This window comes from Notamacropus eugenii, chromosome 5 (genome assembly GCF_028372415.1).
Source record: "Notamacropus eugenii isolate mMacEug1 chromosome 5, mMacEug1.pri_v2, whole genome shotgun sequence".
Lineage (NCBI taxonomy): Eukaryota > Metazoa > Chordata > Mammalia > Diprotodontia > Macropodidae > Notamacropus > Notamacropus eugenii.
The window spans coordinates 311,534,200-311,553,868 of record NC_092876.1 but is presented as its reverse complement, the minus strand read 5'-3'; the positions used below and the strand labels follow the sequence as shown (position 1 = coordinate 311,553,868).

General features: G+C 36.9%; 1 long non-coding RNA gene across 2 annotated transcripts in view; it reads left to right on the top strand.

Annotated features, from left to right (window-relative positions):
- The window catches only part of LOC140506320 (uncharacterized), a 36,473-nt gene that overhangs the window by 9,574 nt on the left and 7,230 nt on the right, over positions 1–19,669 (top strand). The window contains exon 4 of one of the 2 annotated variants that reach the window (XR_011967885.1): positions 7,546–7,591. This is a non-coding gene — a long non-coding RNA (uncharacterized lncRNA). Of the gene's footprint in view, positions 1–7,545; positions 7,617–19,669 lie in introns of both variants that reach the window. The other variant, XR_011967884.1, reaches the window with a different exon arrangement.

The window sequence follows — 19,669 nt, the reverse complement described above, 5'->3', positions numbered from 1 at the left end:
TAATTGACGGAATGTTTAGACCTATAGAGTGGTCACTAATGTCAGCTTAGAAGGAAATCTTCAATGAAGTGCCTTCTGTGCTTGGCTCTGTGTTACATGATATTTTACCAATGGCTTGAGTAAAGGTACAGTTGTTGTGTCTTGAATGATGCAATCCCAGAGATCACTTTCTTTAGTTACTCTTTGGCCAGTAGCATCAGGGGAGACATCGAAACAACAGTGAGAAGTAAGCTGCCAACAATGTTTGGTACGGTCCACTGTCATGAATGATGTCCTGTGAAAATTCCAATCATAAAAGGGATTTCCTGTTGGTGAAGTCTTCCAGATATTCCTCTTTGAGGCTGACATTATGCTCATTACATGAAGTCCCAGAATGCTACAGGACCTCCTCTGCGATACAAAGCAGCTCAAAAGACATAGGTTTAATAATCTACACTAGAAAAACTAAGTGGATAAATAGTCTATGCTGTCTAACTTATGACATTTTTTGGAAGGGCAGCCCACTAAATTAGTCCATTAATACACAAATCTTGGACAGGGACTATATGCTCAGATGGACAATGAGGTGGGCCCAAGTTTGGATAGAAAGAGAGAGGGCTAGATTGTATTTGAGGGATTTTACAATGCTTTTAATTATTCCAATTATTAAATATCCTTATATCATCTTTTTAACACCAATATTCTGCTAGTGACAATACAAAGTTGTGAATCAGTGAACACGACAGTTTCCAAAGAATAAAAATATAGTTGACTCAAAGGACAATGGAGAGATGCATGATGGGCATAAAGAGACTATATCACCAGTAGTGATTTGGGTACCAAAGAAGGACCATAAAACATGTCATGATGGAAACGTATGATAATGAAAGGATAAAGTCCAGGCACGTAGCCAGAGCAATGGATAACAGCTGAGGAACTTGGTTGCTACATTGAAACACACAGAATATTAAGTGACCTATAGGACGGTTTGCAAAGTCTTTTGAGATGATCTTGACGAAAATCACAGAGGAGGAGAAAGTATGTGTGATCTGTGACATTGGTTTCAGTACCCACATCAGTGTAATAGTAACATTTTAATTTTCATTTTCTATCAAAGTGTGGAAATATTTTTATTTTTAGTATTTTAAAAAGTTTGCCTTAGCATGAATTAGATTTTTAGGCAATTTCCCTTTCTGAAAGTGGGCTGGGGTCAATGTAGTAAAGGAGTAGAAGTCTTGAATTAGGGAGAAAGATAATTTTGGAGCCTCTGTTGCTATGTCCAGGAGGACTGCCTTGGGCAGGAGGGATGAGAGAAAGCTGGTCACTCAGCTGTTCATGAATGTCATTTTTGGTAAAAATTGTGGGGAAAACTGAAAAGCAGTATGGCAGAAACTGGGCATAGACCAAAATCTTACACCATTACCAAGATAAGGTCAAAAAGGATACATGACCTAGATATAAAGAGAGATTTTACAAGAAAAGTAGAATATATGGAATATATTACTTATCAGACTTATAGGTAGGTGAACAATTTATGAATAAATAAGAGATAGAGAAAAAAGTAAGGGGTAAAATGGATCATTCAGATTATATTAAATTAAAAAGTTTTTTTTCTTTTACGAATAAGACAAATTAGACAAGAAAGCAGAAAAGCAAAAAATTGGGGGAAATTTTTTATAGACAGTTTATCAGATAAAGAGGTCTCATGTCTAAAATATATAAAGAATTTTCTCAAATCTATAAGAATAAAAGTCATTCCTCAATTGATTAATGGGTCAAAGGATATGAATAGGCAATTTGATTTCTGAAGAAGAAATCAAAACAATTTATAGCTTTATGAGAAAATGCTCTAAATCATTATTGAAGAAATGCTAATTAAAACAACCTTGAGGAATCATTTTATACTTACCACACTGGCTAAAATGATAGAAAAGGGAAAGTGACAAATATTGGAGGGGATATGGAAAAACTGGAACACATTCATTGTTGGTGAACTGATTCAACCATGCTGGAGAGCAATCTGGAATTATACTCAAAATGTTATTAAACTAACAGAGTTTAGTTTAGTCCCCCTTTGACCCAGCAATACCATTATTGGTATTTTCAAATCTATTTCCAAAGATAATTAGGGAAAAAATGTTGATAGCAGCTCTCTTTGTGGTGGTAAAGAACTGGAAATTACAGGGATGCCCACCAACTGGGGAATGGCTGAACAAATTGTGGCATATAATTATGACAGAATATTACTGTGTTTTAAGAAACGATGAGCTCAGTGATTTTAGAAAAACATGGAAAGACTTGAATGAAATAAGGAAGAGCAAAATGAGCAGATCCAAGAGAACATTGTAAACAGTAACAGCAATATTGTTTTAAGAATGACTTTGAGTGACTAAGTTATTTTGACTGATATAAATATCCAAATTAACTATAAATTAACTATCCAAATTAACTATATAACTATAACTATAAAATTAACAAATAACCTATATATGAAAAAAGATGTTATAGAAAGAACTGATAAATAGATGTATAGAATAATTATATATATGTATATATATATTATATATATAATACATATCCACATACATACATACGCACACCTATTTGTGTCTAAGGGTAGCCATCTCTAGGCCAGTGGGGGGAAGGAAGAAAAAGAGAAATTTATATGATAAATTTTTATATTTGAAAGGAATAGCAAATTTTACATAGTATACTTATACTTTCACATACAATTTTTATTGTACTGTTATGGAAATGCTTGTTTTATCCCACCAATTAAAAATAAAATATATAAAAAAGAATGTCAGATACGAGAAGGGAAGGTTGATAGGGCTAAGGGACATTGGCATAGCCTCCTGCATAATTTCCCTGCAGAAGGATCAACCTTGGCATGTACTTTGATATTAGCCTCTCTTTTTCATGAACAAATTGTTTTATTTTCTTCAACAGCTGTCTTCTCATGATAGCTCCATCTTAGGTTGCTTGTATGGGCAGTCATATGCCAGTAGAGTTAAACCTCATTTTGCTTCTGACAAATATTATAAATCTTCTAAAAGTTACTGCCATGTTGGGTGACTCAGATTGTCTTCTAGGCCCAGTGGAATACATGATTTCACTAGGAACCTTTAACTACTTTCAGGGACAATCAATATACCGTGTAAGAATGATTTCTTGATCTTCCCTTTGAAGTTGTGTAAATTAGGGCTTCTTAAACTTTTTCACTTGCAATCCATTTTTGCCCGAGAAATTTTTATGCAAGTCCAGGTATCATAGGTATATAAAATCATAAAGAAATTTATTTTAAAACAGTTCTTTGATATACATACATTTCTTAAAGATGAAAGCAAGTTTGCATACTAATGAGTTGGATGTGCTTGCTTATTTTTACATAAAGAATTAAATCTTGGTGGAATATTTGATACTACAGGATGTAGAGCATCTTCAATACTTTTCTGAGCTAATTGATATTTTGATTTTATAATCATCAATTTTGAGAACACCACTTCACATAAATACATAGTACAAAATGGCAAACGTATGTTTAAGGCCATTTCAGAAACTGTTGGAAATTCTGTCCCAATTCCAAGACAAAATTTATTTAACTATTTTGTGTAAATACATATTTAAACACTGTAAATTCACAGCAATTCATAACATACAACTCTGAAATCTGAGCCAAGGTATTTCTGGCAGAGTTTGTTGGTGTTGTGTGGCATGATAGCATGTGCTGTGCAAACTGCACATGTGTGTTCAGAACCAAGGCTGCTGTGAAGTTGTACAATACAACATGGACAAGCATTGCCAGAAACACCTTGAATTCATTACATGTTTGATTTTGAATTAATTTTTGGTCATTGTGCCTTCAGAAACCTTTTATGGTTGCCAATTTTTTTGTGACCCCCACAGGCAGTTGTGAAACCCCAAATGTTGTCGCCACCCGCAGTTTAAAAAGCCCTGGTATAAATTATCTGATTGGATAAAGTTGTGGTGTGGCAAGAGGCTAAGAGAATGAAACGTTGTATTCTAACCAATCTTGACTTCAGAGAGATGGCAATAGAACGTGCTTCCCTCCTTTTAGCAGAGAGGAAGTAGACCATAGCTGTAAAATGAGGTTATACTTCTTTGCTATGAGAAAGAGTTCTATGGTGGGAGTGGAGGGAAGGTGATTAGGAAGTGACCTCGTCCTTGCTTTTTTTTTTAAAGACATCGATACTTGGATAAAAACAAAATAGAGGACTTTCAGTTGAAACAGCAATGTTGACAAGTCATAGAGGAGCCTAGTTCTCCCATGTATGTTTTAGCAAAGATTTGAAAAAGGGTACTTTATCAAATAATGATCATGAAATCCAGTGAGAAACCAGAGTGATAAACACACTTATCCAGCCCAGGACTGCAGTGAGCAATCATAATAAAGAATGTGGATTGTAGGAATTACCCACAAAATGGAAAAGAGTAGTAGACTAGATTAGGAAGAAGAATACCACAATATGTTGTTTACCAGAGAAACACTTGAAACATAAAGATTCAAATGGAGTGAAAATAGGTGGCTGAAGCAAAATCTATTATGCTTTATGAAGACTAAAAAAAAAAAGGCAGGAATATCAGCGATAACATCAGATAAGACAACCGTAAAAATAGGTTTAATTAAAAAAAATAAGCTGAAAAATTGCATTATACTTAAATGTACCCCAGACAGTGAAATAATATGAATGTTTAATATATATGTGTCTAATGGCAAAGAAAGTATTTAAAGGAAAAATTTAATTCCTGAAAGAAATAGGCAGCAAAAGTATAATTAGGGACATCAATTTGCCTTATTCAGACCTGGACAAGTATAACAAATATATAAGAAAGAAAGAAGTTAAGGACCTGGATAGAATTTTTTAAAAGATATGACAAATCTTTGCATTTACTAAGTGGGAATCAAGAAAAGCATGTATATTTCAGCTGCGTATGGCAAACTTTGCAAAAACTAACCATGTTCTAGGACGTAAAAACCTCACAGATAAATATAGAAAAGCAGAAATATAAAAGATATACTTTACTGGCAACAACACAAAAATTAAGATCAGTAGAATTTTTAAAGAAAAATTTCAAACATAAGTGGAGACTAAGAAATTTAATATTCAATAATTGAAGAATTAGCAAAAACAGAAAAAAAACTATGTAAAGAAAAATAATTTTGGAAGAGTTACTTTACTAATTTCAGTGAACAAGCAGCATCACAAAGGGCTGAAAGAGAAGTCACAGACTAAAGGTACAGAATGAGGCACACGTTTTTAGACATGGTCTTTATGTGGATTAGTTTTGCTCAACAAAGCTTATTTGTTAAAAGAGTGGGTTGGGGTGTTGTTGGAGTGAGTCAGCGACTGGGATACCAAAAATAAAAGATAGAGCTAAAAAAGTGTTAATGAAGCATTTAAAATTGGACAGAAGAAAAAACCCAACAAGATAGCTTTGAAACTAATATGTTGAATTGATTACACATTATGAAAAATGAAAGAATCTGAATATAGTGGAGAATTATGGCTTTATATACAAACCTCTTTTTCTTTTGTTTGTATGTATAGATGTTTGTATTTATTGATGTTCATAAATTTCAGAAAAATAAAAAGTTAAAATTTTAAAAGAAAATAAAATAGAGTTACCCCTTTAGGTCTGGCATTTAAGGACTTCTATGGTATGATCCTACTTACCTACACCATTGTAGTAGTGTGTGGGTTGTATGGGAATGGCCTTGAGGATTAGGTGAAGGCAAAGATGAATCTCATTGCAAGCCCCACTATACTACCTCATCTCCTTCTTCATCCCCAAACATATTCTTGGCTCCAGAGAGACTGGCCTCATCATCTGTATGACTTTGGGAAGTCACTTTTCCTTTCTGAATCTGCTTCCTCATATATAAAATGGGACTAGAAGACCTCTAAGGACTCTTCCAGCTCTAACATTCCTTGAGGGGCAATAGCCTTCACCATGCCCTGTGACCCACTTCATGCCTTTGCACCTTCCTCCTGACTAGAATGAATATCCCCTTCCCTTTTTTGTCCTTTTGGTCTAGCTCTTGTCCATTTCCTTTATCTTCATGATCCCTCAAGTCTTCTCTAAATGCCTTAATCAATTCATTAACACTTATTAAGCATCTACTGTGAGTCAGGCACTGTGCTAAATGCTGGGGATACAAAAAGAGGCAAAAGAGAGTCTCTGCCCTCCAGAAAGAAGGGACAACATGCAAACAGATATATACAAACTAGGTACAGGATAAATAGGAAAGATTTTTCCCCTTATTTATCAAAAATTATTTTGAGTTATAGACATACACAGTATAACAATAGTTAACATTAGTTTCTTTTTAAGAAGATTATTATTTATTTATTTTTAGCTTTCTTTTCTTTTTAGATTTTGAGTTCCAGATTTCTCCCTTCCTTCTACCACTCCCCCATTCTCTGAAAAGGTAAACAATATGATATCAATTATATATGTGAAATCAAGCAAAATATATTTTCATATTGGTCATATAGCCAAAAAAAGCAAAAGACAGAGAGAAAGACAGACGAAGAGAGACAGAGAGATAGAGATGAAGAGAGAGAGACACAGAGACAGAGACAGAGACACTGAGAGAGAGAGAATTATTTCAGTTTGTACTCAGAGTTCATCAGTTCTCTCTCTGGAAGTAGATAGCAGTTTTTCATTACTGAGTCCTTTGGAATTGTCTTGGATCATTGTATTGATCAGAGTAGCAAAGTTTTTCCACAGCTGATCATCATACAAAATTGCTGTTACTACACACAATGATCTCCCAGTTCTTCTCACTTCACTTTGCATCAGTTCATGTGGGTCTTGGTATGTTTTCTGAAGCCACCCCCTTGTAATTTCTTACAGCACAATAATACTCCATCACAATCATATGCTACAAGTTATTCAGCCATTCACCAATTGATGGACATTTCCTCAATTTCCAATTCTTTGCCACCACAGAAAGAGCTGCTATAAACATTTTTCTGTGTATAGATCTTTTTCCTTTTTCTTTGACCTCTTTCAGGTACAGACCTAGTAGTAGTATTACTGCATCAAAGGGCATGCACAGTTTTGTAACCCTTTGGGCATAATTTTAGATTGTTCTCCAGAATGGTTGAACCAGTTTACTGCTCCAAAAATAGTTAATGTACCTGTTTTCACTCATCCCTTCTAGCATTTGTCATTTCTGATAATGGCACCTCAGAGTTGTTTTAATTTACCTTTTTCTAATTGATAGTGAGAGCATTTTTTTTCATATAACTATAGATAGCATTGATTTCTTCTTCTGAAAACTGTCTCTTCATATCTTTTATCATTCATCAATAGGGGAATGACATTCACTTTTCAAAAAAAATTTTACTCAGTTCTCTATATATTTGAGAAATGAGACCTTTTATTAGAGAAATTTGCTCTATTTTTTAATATTACTTCATTGTCTATGATACTTTTAGCAAAATATAGTTTCCCTGATTATCTCTTTTAATTAGTTCTACTTTTGCTTTGTCTGAGATCATGATTGTTACCCCTGTCTTTTTTTTTTTTTTTTTTTAGGTCAGCTGAAACATCATAGATTCTGGTCCAGCCCTTTATTTTAACTGTGAGTGTGTGTCTTTCTGTTTCAGGTGTGTCTCTTGTACATAACATATTGTTGGGTTCTGGTTTCTAATCCATTCTGCTGCTCACTTCTGTTTTATGGGTGAGCTCACACAATTATAATTACTGTGTGTTTTCCTCCATCATATTTTCTTATGTTTATCCTCTATCTCTCTTTTTATCCTGCCCCTTCTGAAAGGTTTGTTTTGGTTCTGATCACTGCCTTTCTTAATCCACCCTCCCTTTTATAATTCTCCCTCCCCTCCTCCCCCATATCTCTTATTCCCTTCCTCTGCTATTTGCTTATTTGGTAAGATAGATTTCTATACTCAAATGTGTGGTGTGTGTGTGTATACATGTATATTTTCACTCTTTAAGCCAATTCCAATGACAGCTAGATTCAAGCATTGCCCACCGCACTTGCTCTCTTTCCCCTCTATTATGAAAGCTCTTCCTTGCACTCTTCTTTTATGTAAGAAAAGCTTCCTCCTTCTACCTCTCCCTTCCCCGTTTTCTCAGTGCATCCCTCTTTCTAATCTCTACATTTTTTTTGAGATAATACTAACATAATCGACTCACATATGTGTCCTCTCTCTGCACAAACTCCATCTAACTGCCATAACAATGATAGGGTTCTTAAGAGTTACGTGTATCATCTTCCCATATAGGAATGTAAACAGTTTAATTTTTTGAGTCCCTTATGATTACTCTTCCATGTTTTTACATTTTTATTCTTCTTTCAAGTACTGTGCTTTCATTTTGGAATCTCTTTCAGGTGGTGATTAGTGGATTCTTTCAATTTCTATTTTACCCTCTGGACCTAAAATATTGCATCACTTTTCCTTTATAATTCTTGAAATGTGATGTCTAAGGTCTTTTTTTTTGACTGAGGCTTTCAGGTAGTCTAATGATTCTTAAATGATCTCTCCTCAATCTGTTTTCCAGATTAGTTGTTTTTTCAATGAGATATTTCACATTTTCTTCTATTTATTCATTATTTTTACTCTGTTTTATTGTTTTTTGATATCTCACAGAGTTGTTAGTTTCCACTTGCTCAGTTCTAATTTTTAAGGAATTATTTTCTTCAGTTAGATTTCGTATCTCTTTTTTCATTTGGTCAATTCTGTTTTTTAAAGTGATTTTTTTTTTACTCTATATCAGTGAATTTTTTTAAACTTCCTCTTCCATTTGGGCCAATTCTGTTTTTTTAAAGGATTTCTTTTCTTCAGTAATATTTTGTGCCTCTTTTACCACTAGACCAATTTTTTTTAAGGTATTATTTTCTCCACTGTTTTTTTTTTTGCCTCTTTTAACCAAGCTGTTAATTTTCTTTTCATAATTTTCTTGCATCACTCTCATTTCTTTTGCCAACTTTTTCTCTAACACTTTTATCTCTTTCTTTAACTTTTCCAAGAATTCTTATTGGGACTGGGTCTAGTTAGCATTTTTCTTTGAGGCTTTGCATGTAACTGTTTTCACATTTCCTATATTGTCTTTTTCTAAGTTCATACCTTGGTCTTCCCTGTAGTGGCTTTTTATGGTCAAGTTCTTTTGTTTGTTTGTTTGCTTTTTTCCCCAGACTATTTGTTGGCTTTGAACTTTATGTTAAAGTTAGACTTTGCTCACCTTAAGTTTGGGAGGCACTATCCCAAACTTCAGGCTTTTTAATGTTGCTGTTTTTAGAGTTGGTTCTAGGGGTTTACAAATTTTTTGGTGTTTCCAAGGTGGTGTGATCCTGAGAGAGGTGTGGTCACTGCTATCCTGGTTTACTCTCTCCTCTTTACCCAGGAAAGGCTCCTGCTCCCGTGAAGCTGAAAGCATTTCTCTTTGCCTTGGTACTAATAGCAGTGCCCCTGCTTTCCTATAACTGTCCACTAATGCTCCTCTCCATCCTGTAACTGTGATCCAGATAATTGTGTATGGACCATAGAGTTGCCAATCAGTACCAGTTATACCTAGTGCCAGCAAAAAGTTTTCTGTAATCTCTTTCTGACCAGTTGTCCTGCCCCTTTACCATCTCTGGGATAAGTTCCTGAAGCTGCTGCTGCTGCTGCTTTTGTTGTAGTCACCTCCAAGGTCTAGTGCTGGTGCTCCTGCTACACTCTGGGCCAAAAAAATGTCTCCCTCTGACCTTTCGTTGGGTCTGACACTCCAAAATTTGATTTGAATCATTATTTTAAAGTTGTTTGGATGGGAATATTGGGAGCATTCAGCTGGGTTCTAGCATGTACTCTGCCCTCTTGGCTTCATCTTCATAAATTGAAAATAATTAGCAGAAAGAAGACACTGGAATTAAGAGGGCTTGGGGAAGGCTATCTGTAGAAGGTGGGGTTTTAGATAAGACTTAAAGGAAGCAAGGGAGAGAAATCAGAGTGGAGGAGGGAAAGCATTCTAGGAATGAGGGACAGCCAGAGAAAACACCCTAAGCCATAGCCAAGAAATGGAGTGTCTTGTTTCTGCAACAACCAGGAAGCTAGTGTCACTGCATCAGAGTGAGAAGACTGGAAACCTGGGAGGGGTTAGGTTATGAATGACTTTGAGCAGTTTGTATTTGCTCCTGGAGGCAATAGGAAGCCAGTGAAAGTTATTGAATGTGTGTGTGTGTGTGTGTGTGTGTGTGTGTGTGTGTGTGTGTGACATGATCAGACCTGTATTTTAGGAAAGTCACTTTGGTGGCTGAATGAAGGATGGATTAGAGTGGGGAGAGACTTGAGGCAGGCAGACTCACCAGCAGATTATTGCAATACTCTGAGTGTGAAGTGATGAGTGCCTGTACTAGAGAGGTGGTAATGTCAGAGGACAGAAGGAGGTGTATAGGAGACATGTTGCAAAGGTGAAATTGACAAGTCTTGACAATGGCTTGGATTTTTAGGCAGGTTGGGGGGAGTGAGCAGTGAGAGAGTGAGGAGTCCAAGATTACTCCTAGGTTGTGAGCCTCCAAGACTAGAAGGATGGTGTTCTCTACAGTAATAGGCAAAGCTGGAGGGTTAGGAGGAAAGATAATGGGTTCTGTTTTGAAAATACTCAGTCTAAGATGGTTTAAGTTTAAGGTCTGAATTTAAGGTCTCATAGACTTCCAGTTTAAGATGTTTGAAAAACAGTTGGAAATGAGAGAATCAAGGAGGTCAGCAGAGAGACTGAGGCAGGAAAGGTAGAGTTGAGAATCCTCAGCATAGAGATGGTAATTAAATCAATGGGAGCTGATGAGATCATCAAGAAAAGTAGTATAGAGGGTGAAGAGAAGAGGGCTCAGGACAGAACCCTGAGGGACACCTACAATTAGAGGGTATAATCTGGAGGAGGATTCAGCAAAGGAGACAGAGAAGGAGCAATCAGAGAGGTAGGAGAAAAACCAGGAGAGAGTGGTGTCCTGAAAACCTAGAGGGAAGAGAATATCAAGTTAAAGAGTGATCAAAGGTGTCAAAGGCTATGGAGAGGTCAAGAATTGAGAAAAGGTCATTGGATTTGGCAACTACGACATCGTTAGTAACTGCAGAGAACAGTTTGAGTGGAATGGTAAGGTCAGAAGCCAGACTGTAAGGGATTAAAGAGTGAGACGAAAGTCAAGAATTATAGATGGACCCAATTCACAATGCTCTCTTTCCCCTGCATCTGAACTACTGTAGCACACCATGTCTTCCTTGTTGTTGTGTACTGAATTTGTATAACTAAGTAGTACTATTGTACTAAGTAAGTAGTACTAAGTACTTAGTACTAAGTAGTACTATTATACTTGTATAACTGAGTAGTACTATTGCCATTTGCCCCATTTCAAAGAAGAGGAAACAAGAGTTTGGCCTGCTGATTGTAAGTCTAGTGCTCTTTCCACTACAGCTGGATCTCTGAGCTCAAAAACTGTCTCTCTCTCTCTCTCTCTGTCTCTGTCTCTCTCTGTCTCTCTCTGCCTCTCTGTCTCTCTTTTTCTCTCTGTCTGTCTGTCTGTCTGTCTGTGTCCATACAATCAATGCCTTGCACATGTCTGGGCACACTTGCCCCACAACCTCTGTTGTGGTCATTGGTTGGTTGTCTTTAATCAGAGCTTCTCTTGCTGTAGTGCAGATTCCTTTCTCTTTTCTAGACACCCCCTCTTCTCCTGCCTGGCACTGTTCCCCTTCTGAATACCTAATTCTTCCCTTTTCTGGGAAGCTTTTACACTGGAAGTTTCCATACATATACTAAGGTTGGATTTGAAGGCCAATCTCTGGGGTTTCCTGACCTGTGACATCAGAGACAGAAAACGAGTTAGACACAGTGGAGTGTCACCCCCCTTATAAAACCCTCACCTGGAGCTGGCTGTATCACTTGTCATAGTCACTTGTGTGTGTGTTTTGGGGTGGGAGACAGGGTGAGGAGGAAGACAAAAAAAGACTTAAGGGTCTCCACCACCTAGGAGGAATGCAGAGAGATTGGCACATCCAATGTGCCTAGAGTGGGTAGCCTCTCACAGGAACATTGTTAACCCTTTCTCTTCTCATGACCTGGAGACCATTATGCTAAAAAGTACATGGTCCAAATTCTCCTTTTACCAACACTGCTTCTCACATCAAGCTTCGTAACAGGGTCTGAATATGTAAAAATATGTAAATGGAATATGGAAAAAATATGGCATTGGGTGATGCTGACATTCCTGCATTGGTATTATTACTAACCTTGTTATAAGGAAGAGGTACAGAGATGGAAAGTAATTAGCTTAAGGTCACACAGCAAAGTCATGGCAGAGGCATACATAGAGCACATCTCATCCTAGCTCTGTCATTTCTGTCCATGTGTGCTTTGGGAATTGCTCTTCTACTTCCTCACATGTAAAATGAATAGGCTCAGCTAGATGATCTTCTGTAATGTTCATGCGTCTAAGTGCCAGGAAAGCTTGGCAATATCTTTCCCTGGCATTCTTCATCTCCAGGGATTAAGCCTTAATGGAACACAGAGGTCTAAGCAGCAGGTTTGAAACATGAGGCCAGACATCAGCCTGTGTTTAAAAAGGCTTATTTTTTCATTATTTTAGAATTCTTTTTAGATGGATTCAAATTAAAAAAGCTTAAACCCAAGAGGTCAGGCAAGGATTCTTGAGCCTAATCACAGATTTAAGCTGAAAGTAGCTTTGAAGATCACATGATAGAAAAGGAATCAGAAGACTTGGGTTCTAATTCTGGTTTTGTCATTTCTGGCCTCAGCCAGAGGGTATTAATACAGGGTCTATGTATGCATCTTCTAAAAATTTTAAATTTGTGAAATAAATTATTTCATGAAATAATGAAATAAATATATTAATTTATGACATAATACAAGGTTTTGCATAACACAGTGTGGGTGTGTGTGTGTGTTCGTCCTTCGTTGCCGAAGAAGACCTTGATATCAGAGAAATAATGACATGACTTGCACTTGACTTTGTTTTGAGTGAGGGAAGGCTGTGCAGGTCACCAGCCTCACTTCACTTCCAGAGCCATCTGAATCCAGATATTCATCAGGATGACTGGAGATGACCCAGGATGAAGCAATTGGAGTTAAGTGACTTGCCCAAGGTCACACAGCTAGTGAGTGTCAAGTGTCTGAGGTGAGATTTGAACTCAGGTCCTCCTGACTCCTGCATTGGTGCTCTACCCACTGCACCACCTAGCTGCCCCTCATAACATAGTAGAATTTTTTTAAAAAGATAGTTGCATATGAAACTACAAATCAATTATGTATAACTTTAAATATATAATAAAGTTATCAAGTAACTTTTCTTTTTTCTTCCTTCTCTCTCTTTCCCTTTCCCATCCTAGGGATGGCTACCATTAGACACAAATAGTAAAAGCATTTTAGACATAGTTCTATTTATCAGTTCTTTCTCTGAATGCACATAGCATCTTCCTTCATATACCCTTTATGGTTAATCTATGTACATGTTTAGAGAAACATTTTGATAATTGTTTTCACATGCAGTTGGTTGTCTTTATAATCTTATGTATTTTATTTTATGGCTTAAAATATTCTGAGGAGAGGTCCATAGGTTTCACTAGTCTACCAAAGGTGTCCATGATGGAACTCAAAACTTGAAAACACAAAACCAAAACCCAAATGTTCAAATTGTTTTTACACGTAATTAGGGAAAAAAAATAAAATATTTTTTTTAAAAGGTGTCCAGGATACAAAAAAGTTAAAAACCTCTTATATAGAGGGACCTTTGAAGTTCAAGCTTATCTAATCCAGGAATTCTTAACTATTTTCGTATTAAAAGATCTTTTGATAGTCAAGTTAAGCCTAGTAGAGATTAGGGAAAATGAAGATGTAGTTTCTATTGTTGTTCAGGCATTTCAGAGTCTTTGTGACCTCATTTAAGGTTTTCTTGGCAAAGACACTAGAGTGGTTTGCCATTTTCCTCTCCAGCTTATTTTTACAGATGAGGAAACTGGGGCAACCAGGGTTAAGTGACTTGCACAGGGTTGCACAGTTATTATCTCAGGCCAGATTTGAGCTCAGGAAGATGAATGTTTCTGAATTCAGGTCAGGCAGTCTATCCATTGCATCACCTAGCTGCCCAATGTAATTTCCACCCCTCCTCCTTCCAAGTTCACAAACTTCCTGAAAGCTATCCATAGACCCCTGGTTAAGAATCCCTTAGCTAATCCGATGCCCTCCCCCTTTTTAAAAAGATACTTTTGGTCTCATGACACTATTACTTCCCAATGATCACTTTCCCAGATTTGTACCTAGTGACAGAACAACAACAAAACAGTCGAGCAAAGCAAACTGATCTAGCAATCTCATCTGACAGCACATGCAACATTCTCTACCCTTAGTCCATTTCCTCTCTAGGGCAGAAAAAATATTTAACATTGTTCCTCTGAAAGCAAGACTGGCCACTGCATTAATTAGTTGCACTAATTTGCATCAATTTGATTTCTGATGAGCTGCTGAATTTTCATGGTGTTTTTAGTTTAATTATATTAGTCAGGTCATTTTTTACAAGATCACTAGATGGGAACATCATTTCATGGGGCACTTGGGTTATCTCATCTCACAGTCCTCTTGACAGGCATCAGCAAAAAAACCACCAGGAAGATATTGGCATCTTACATACAGAAGATCAAGATATACATACATACGTATATACATATTCATGTATATGTCTCTATATACATACGCATCATATATAAATGAAAGCAGAAAGACAGATATTTGTTTTGGGGGTCAAATTACCATGTCCTTATTCTACCCTCCCCCTCAACTTACGTACCTTCTCCAGTGCCTTGTTTCCCCAAACATCAAATGACTTTGTTCACTAGGAGACAAGGAGAATATCTCCTTTGTTATGAGATATTTTGGGTTTTTTTAATACACTGGCATAAGATGTATCATGATATAACAGACAGAAAGATAGGCTTTGAATTAGATCGATAGATAGATATCTCTTGCTTCTGCTTTCTTATCTCTGCATCAATTTACACAAGCCTTCTAAGGGGTCTTTCTTTCAGAAGTTACCCATTGGTTTGTCCCTGTCACCAGTACAAATGACCAGGGTCCATTGGCCTGGAAAGGGTCCTGAGGGCAAATATATCACGTATATTTTTGTCTTTCCTGATGGCATCATTATTTATTGATTGTTTTTGAAATCCATCATAATTTCATAAATTTCAAAGAAAATAGTGATGATACAAAATTCTTCCAGCTCTCAACCAATATAGAATAATCAGTCAAAGAACCACCAATTTTATATTGAGAACAGACTATAACAATATTATAATATAATTCTTAATATATGTACATGTTGTATGTTTAATGAATGTACAATTCTGAATATGAATTTGTGAATTCATGCTATGACTTGAGCCTTTGAGAACTTCTGACTCTATATATTCACTCCTATGCTTAATAGTATAACAATTCAGTCTCATCTTGTTATTCACAGGCTCAGCTGTCCTGAATCAATTATCTAAAAAATGTAGCTGTTCATTATTAAAGTTAGATTTGGGAATTCTGGGAACAAGTTTATTATGATAAAGTATATATCTAAATTTTTTTAGTTATTTTTAATTACAAATGGTTAAATGACCTGTACTTTACTAAAGTACTTTGTACTTTACTAAAATTACAATTTGGTAAAAATATTGAGCTGCATTTTCTCTTAGTTTTCAAATAAATAAGATCTTGTGTCAACAAAAATTTTAATACTTGGCATTTTAGAGGAAAACAAAAAGCAATGGCTATAGACGTAGCTAATTTTAAATAGACCACATTATTTCACTGTTGCACTCTTGGTCCAAGGAGGGATGGAGGACTGCAAGGCATAAAGGAGCTCTCTGAGTCCACCTACCAAAGCTTAGTGCCTGCCTAGAAGCTATAGTCAGATAGAAAACTAACTCTTAGGGCATTATAAGGGAGGGGGAAGAGGAGGAGAAGAATTAAACGCTACTTTAGCCATACAGATTTTATTTTTATGGTATTTTTGGACAATGAAGTTATCCGAATAAACCCTTGGTCTTGCCTAGAAGGCGGGTGGTGGGAGAGAAAGGTAGAGGGGCCCATAAGACTCTTCTGAGTTGCCTAGATGATTAGAATGTAGAGGGTCTGAGGCAGCTCCCCACTGGCTGTTTGCACCGTTAAGGTTTTGGGTTTTAAAGGCTAGGGCTTGTCTTAGTATTATTATATCCTGAATTCCAAAGGATGTGGTGCAACAGTCTTCCATGAATCATTAACCAGAACATTTTGTCTGCTAAAAAATTAACAAGGAAAATGGCTGAGTCTGTCAGAGGACAGAGACCCATTTTGGTTACCCTAAAGTGGAGACAGAATGGTTCAATGGTGCTGGCTTCTAGTTCTGGCTCCACTTGCTCTATGACCTCAGGTGAGTCACAACTTTCTGTGACTTGGTTTCCTCATCTATAAAATAGATATAATTAATTTTTGTCTTTCTTCTCTCATAGAAATGTTATGAGGACAATGTAAGAGATTAGTAATGAATGTTGTTATGAAAAATAATCTAAAAAAATTCTTTCCGACCCTTAGGAATACCCCTTGGATAGTCATGGTGGCAATTGAATAGATAGCTTTCTTTCCATGGTGGGTGGGGTGGGGTGGAACAGGACAACTGGTGAATATATCCTGCGTCTCTAGACTAAATAGGAGCCTGCACATCAATATTGATTAGGGCAGGCTCTCTAAAGCCTAGATACACAGTATTATAGATGTAGAGCTAGTAGGGACCTTAGGAGCTCCTCCCCTTTTTTCTCATTTATCAGATGGAGCATACCTGAGACACAGAAGGTTAAGTGACTTGCCCTCAATCCCAGAGATTATAAGTAAATGGCTGAGGCAGAGTTTGAACCCAGTTCTTCCCAAATCCAGGTCCAGAGTTCTTTTCACTACACTATTCTGTCTCAACCAGAGTCAGAGTTGGAATGAACTTAAGAGGCCATCTGTTCCAACCTGCTTTTGTCCAGGAATCTTCTCCAACAAGTGAGTCACTAGCTTTTACTCTAAAGGCTCCAGGGAGGGGGATTAATTAACACGGACAATTTAAAAATTCTCACAGTGATGGGATATGGCAGTGGATCACCAGAAAGAAGGGAGCTCTAAAGAACAAAAACTGCAAGTAATCTTCTAGTAATGGAAAAATTCCTGATAGATCTAAGTATGTGGTTTTTGTTACTGAGTCATTCCAACTGTGTCCGATTCTTTGTAACCCCACTTGGGGTTTTCTTGGCAAAGTTACTGAAGGGGTTTGCCATTTCCTTCTTCATCTCATTTTGCATATGAGGAAACTGAGGGAAACAAGGTTGACTTGCTCGGGGTCACACAGCTGGTAAGTATCTGAGATAGAATTTGAACTTAGGTCTTCCTGACTGCAGCCCTGGCACTCTATTTACTACACCACCTAGCTGTGCTTGCTTTATGTTATATTACATTATAATATACTAATAATATTGTATTGTACAAGAAATTTTAATTTGGAATGTTTTGGAGCAAGCATTTTGATTATAATTATTATCGGTACTTAATGCATAAATCTAAAAGAATATTATGAATAGTGTATTAAATTACTCTGGGAGTTCACAGCATATTTTGTTGTTGTTGAAGGATCAGAAAATATTGGTAACCACTAACTTAGAGCAAGTCATGGCCTCTCTGGTCCTTAGTTACCTTGTCCATAAGATGAGGGAGTTGACTTTTAACTTGCTTTCCAACTCTCTATCAATGACCCTATTGTATGGACACTATGGGAGAATGGACACTAAGCCCAGTTCTGATGAACCTGTACAGGGTGCTTGGCTTATGCAACCCCCACACGGACTTTGGAGCATGCTTAGACCTTCTGTAACTGGTTCTGATTTGTGAACTACCTGGTGAAGAGGAGACTATTTGATTGGCTGCTTAGCTGGAACTGGGGAGGAGGGGAGATGGGGAGTGGGTAGGACGTTCCAAAAGCATTAGCTCTTTTTTTTTCTTGGTTTGACTCCTTCCTTCCTGTTGGTGTTCCAGTGAGAGGAGAGACACAATGCAGTAAGGACAGAGGCCTTGGGCTCTCCCCATTCCAGGCCAATATGGCTCATGAATAAGGGCCTCTGTTCTTTACCTCAACATTTGACCTTTCTTTTTGGGTGAAGGTGATTGGAGGCTGAGGCCTTTCCAAAGATCAGGGAAGTGAGCAGCCAGGAAGTCCAGGATGGAATCCATGTTGGGGGTTGCAGCCAGCCAGTTCAATTTTGAGGTCCTAAGGATCAAGGAGCACCCTTTAGGACTCAGCCCAGAGGTAGCTAAGAAGCAGCGATGCTGTATTTGAACATAATCTCAGTGGGATCAATATTATGCAGAATCTGTGTGAAGCATGCACGAGCCCACTCTCTTAGAGACTGAGGTGGTAACAGTAAAAAATGTTTATACTTCTGTCCCTATTGTATCTTCAAAAGAAATAAACCTTTGTAAAAGCTAACTTGTTAAATGGACTCAGAATGTTAATTGCTGCAGCTGACAGTGATGAGAGAATGACAGCTTTAAGTAATACCTTTAGGAAAAAGTGATCCCCAATCTCTTAGGAGTACCCTTATAATCCTAACAGGTCAGAGGTAGCCAGTTTCATTGATTACATGATGAAGCATTGAAAGCATCCCATTCCGCTTTGCCATGGCTCTAAGTGTTGGGATGTTTTTCTTTACCTGCTTCTCTGTAACTTTTCATTCATTGCTCCAAGTTCTGACCTTGTCTCTCTCCGCTCAGTTCTCCAGCAGTGATGTCATCCCACTATGGCAAAATTTGAGTTGGTTAAAATAAGGGAGAAGCTGCTTCTTATTCTCTGCCTAAATGAACACATTTTTTACTTATCTCACACTCCCACCCTTACCTCCCAACCCCAGAATTCTATGTTTTTAAGGCAAAGATACAGAAAGTCATAGAAAGTAGGTTATGCTTTTTAAATTTTATTTTTTAATTATAAACTTGGTAGCATCATCAAATGTGAACAAAGAAGATTGTATGTGAAAACATGAATTTCTTAGTTACCACTTATTTTAATTTTAACACAATAGTATCAGCATTTTCTTGCTTATCTCTGTCTGCTTCTGAACTTCCTTTTTTCTTCTATATATTTTTTTTGATGTTTCATTGATAATCTTTTCTCCTTTTTTTATTGGGGAAAGGAAGTAAGATTTTCACAACCTCTCCTACTTCTCACCTCAACTTTCCACCTAAAAAAAAAAAGCTTTCATTTGTAATAAATAAGTATAGCCAAGCAAAACCGTTCCATGCATTGGGCCTGCCCCCAAATATATGTCATGTTCTGCCCTCTAGTCTATTACCTCTATGCTAGAAGGTGAGAGGCATACTTTATCATGAGTTTTCTTTAGTCCAGATTGGTCATTGTGATAATTAGAGTTCTTAAATCTTTCCTTAAGTGTTTTCTTTTACAATGTAGTAGTTCTCCTGATTTTACTCATTTTACTCCGCATATAAGACTTTCCTATTTCTCTGAATTCATCTTTTTTTGTCATTTCTTATGACACAATATTATTCCATTACATTCATATACCACAATTTGTTTAGCCATTCCTCAAGTGACGGACATCCCTTCCTCTTCCATTCTTTGCTCCAACAAAAAGTGCTGCTA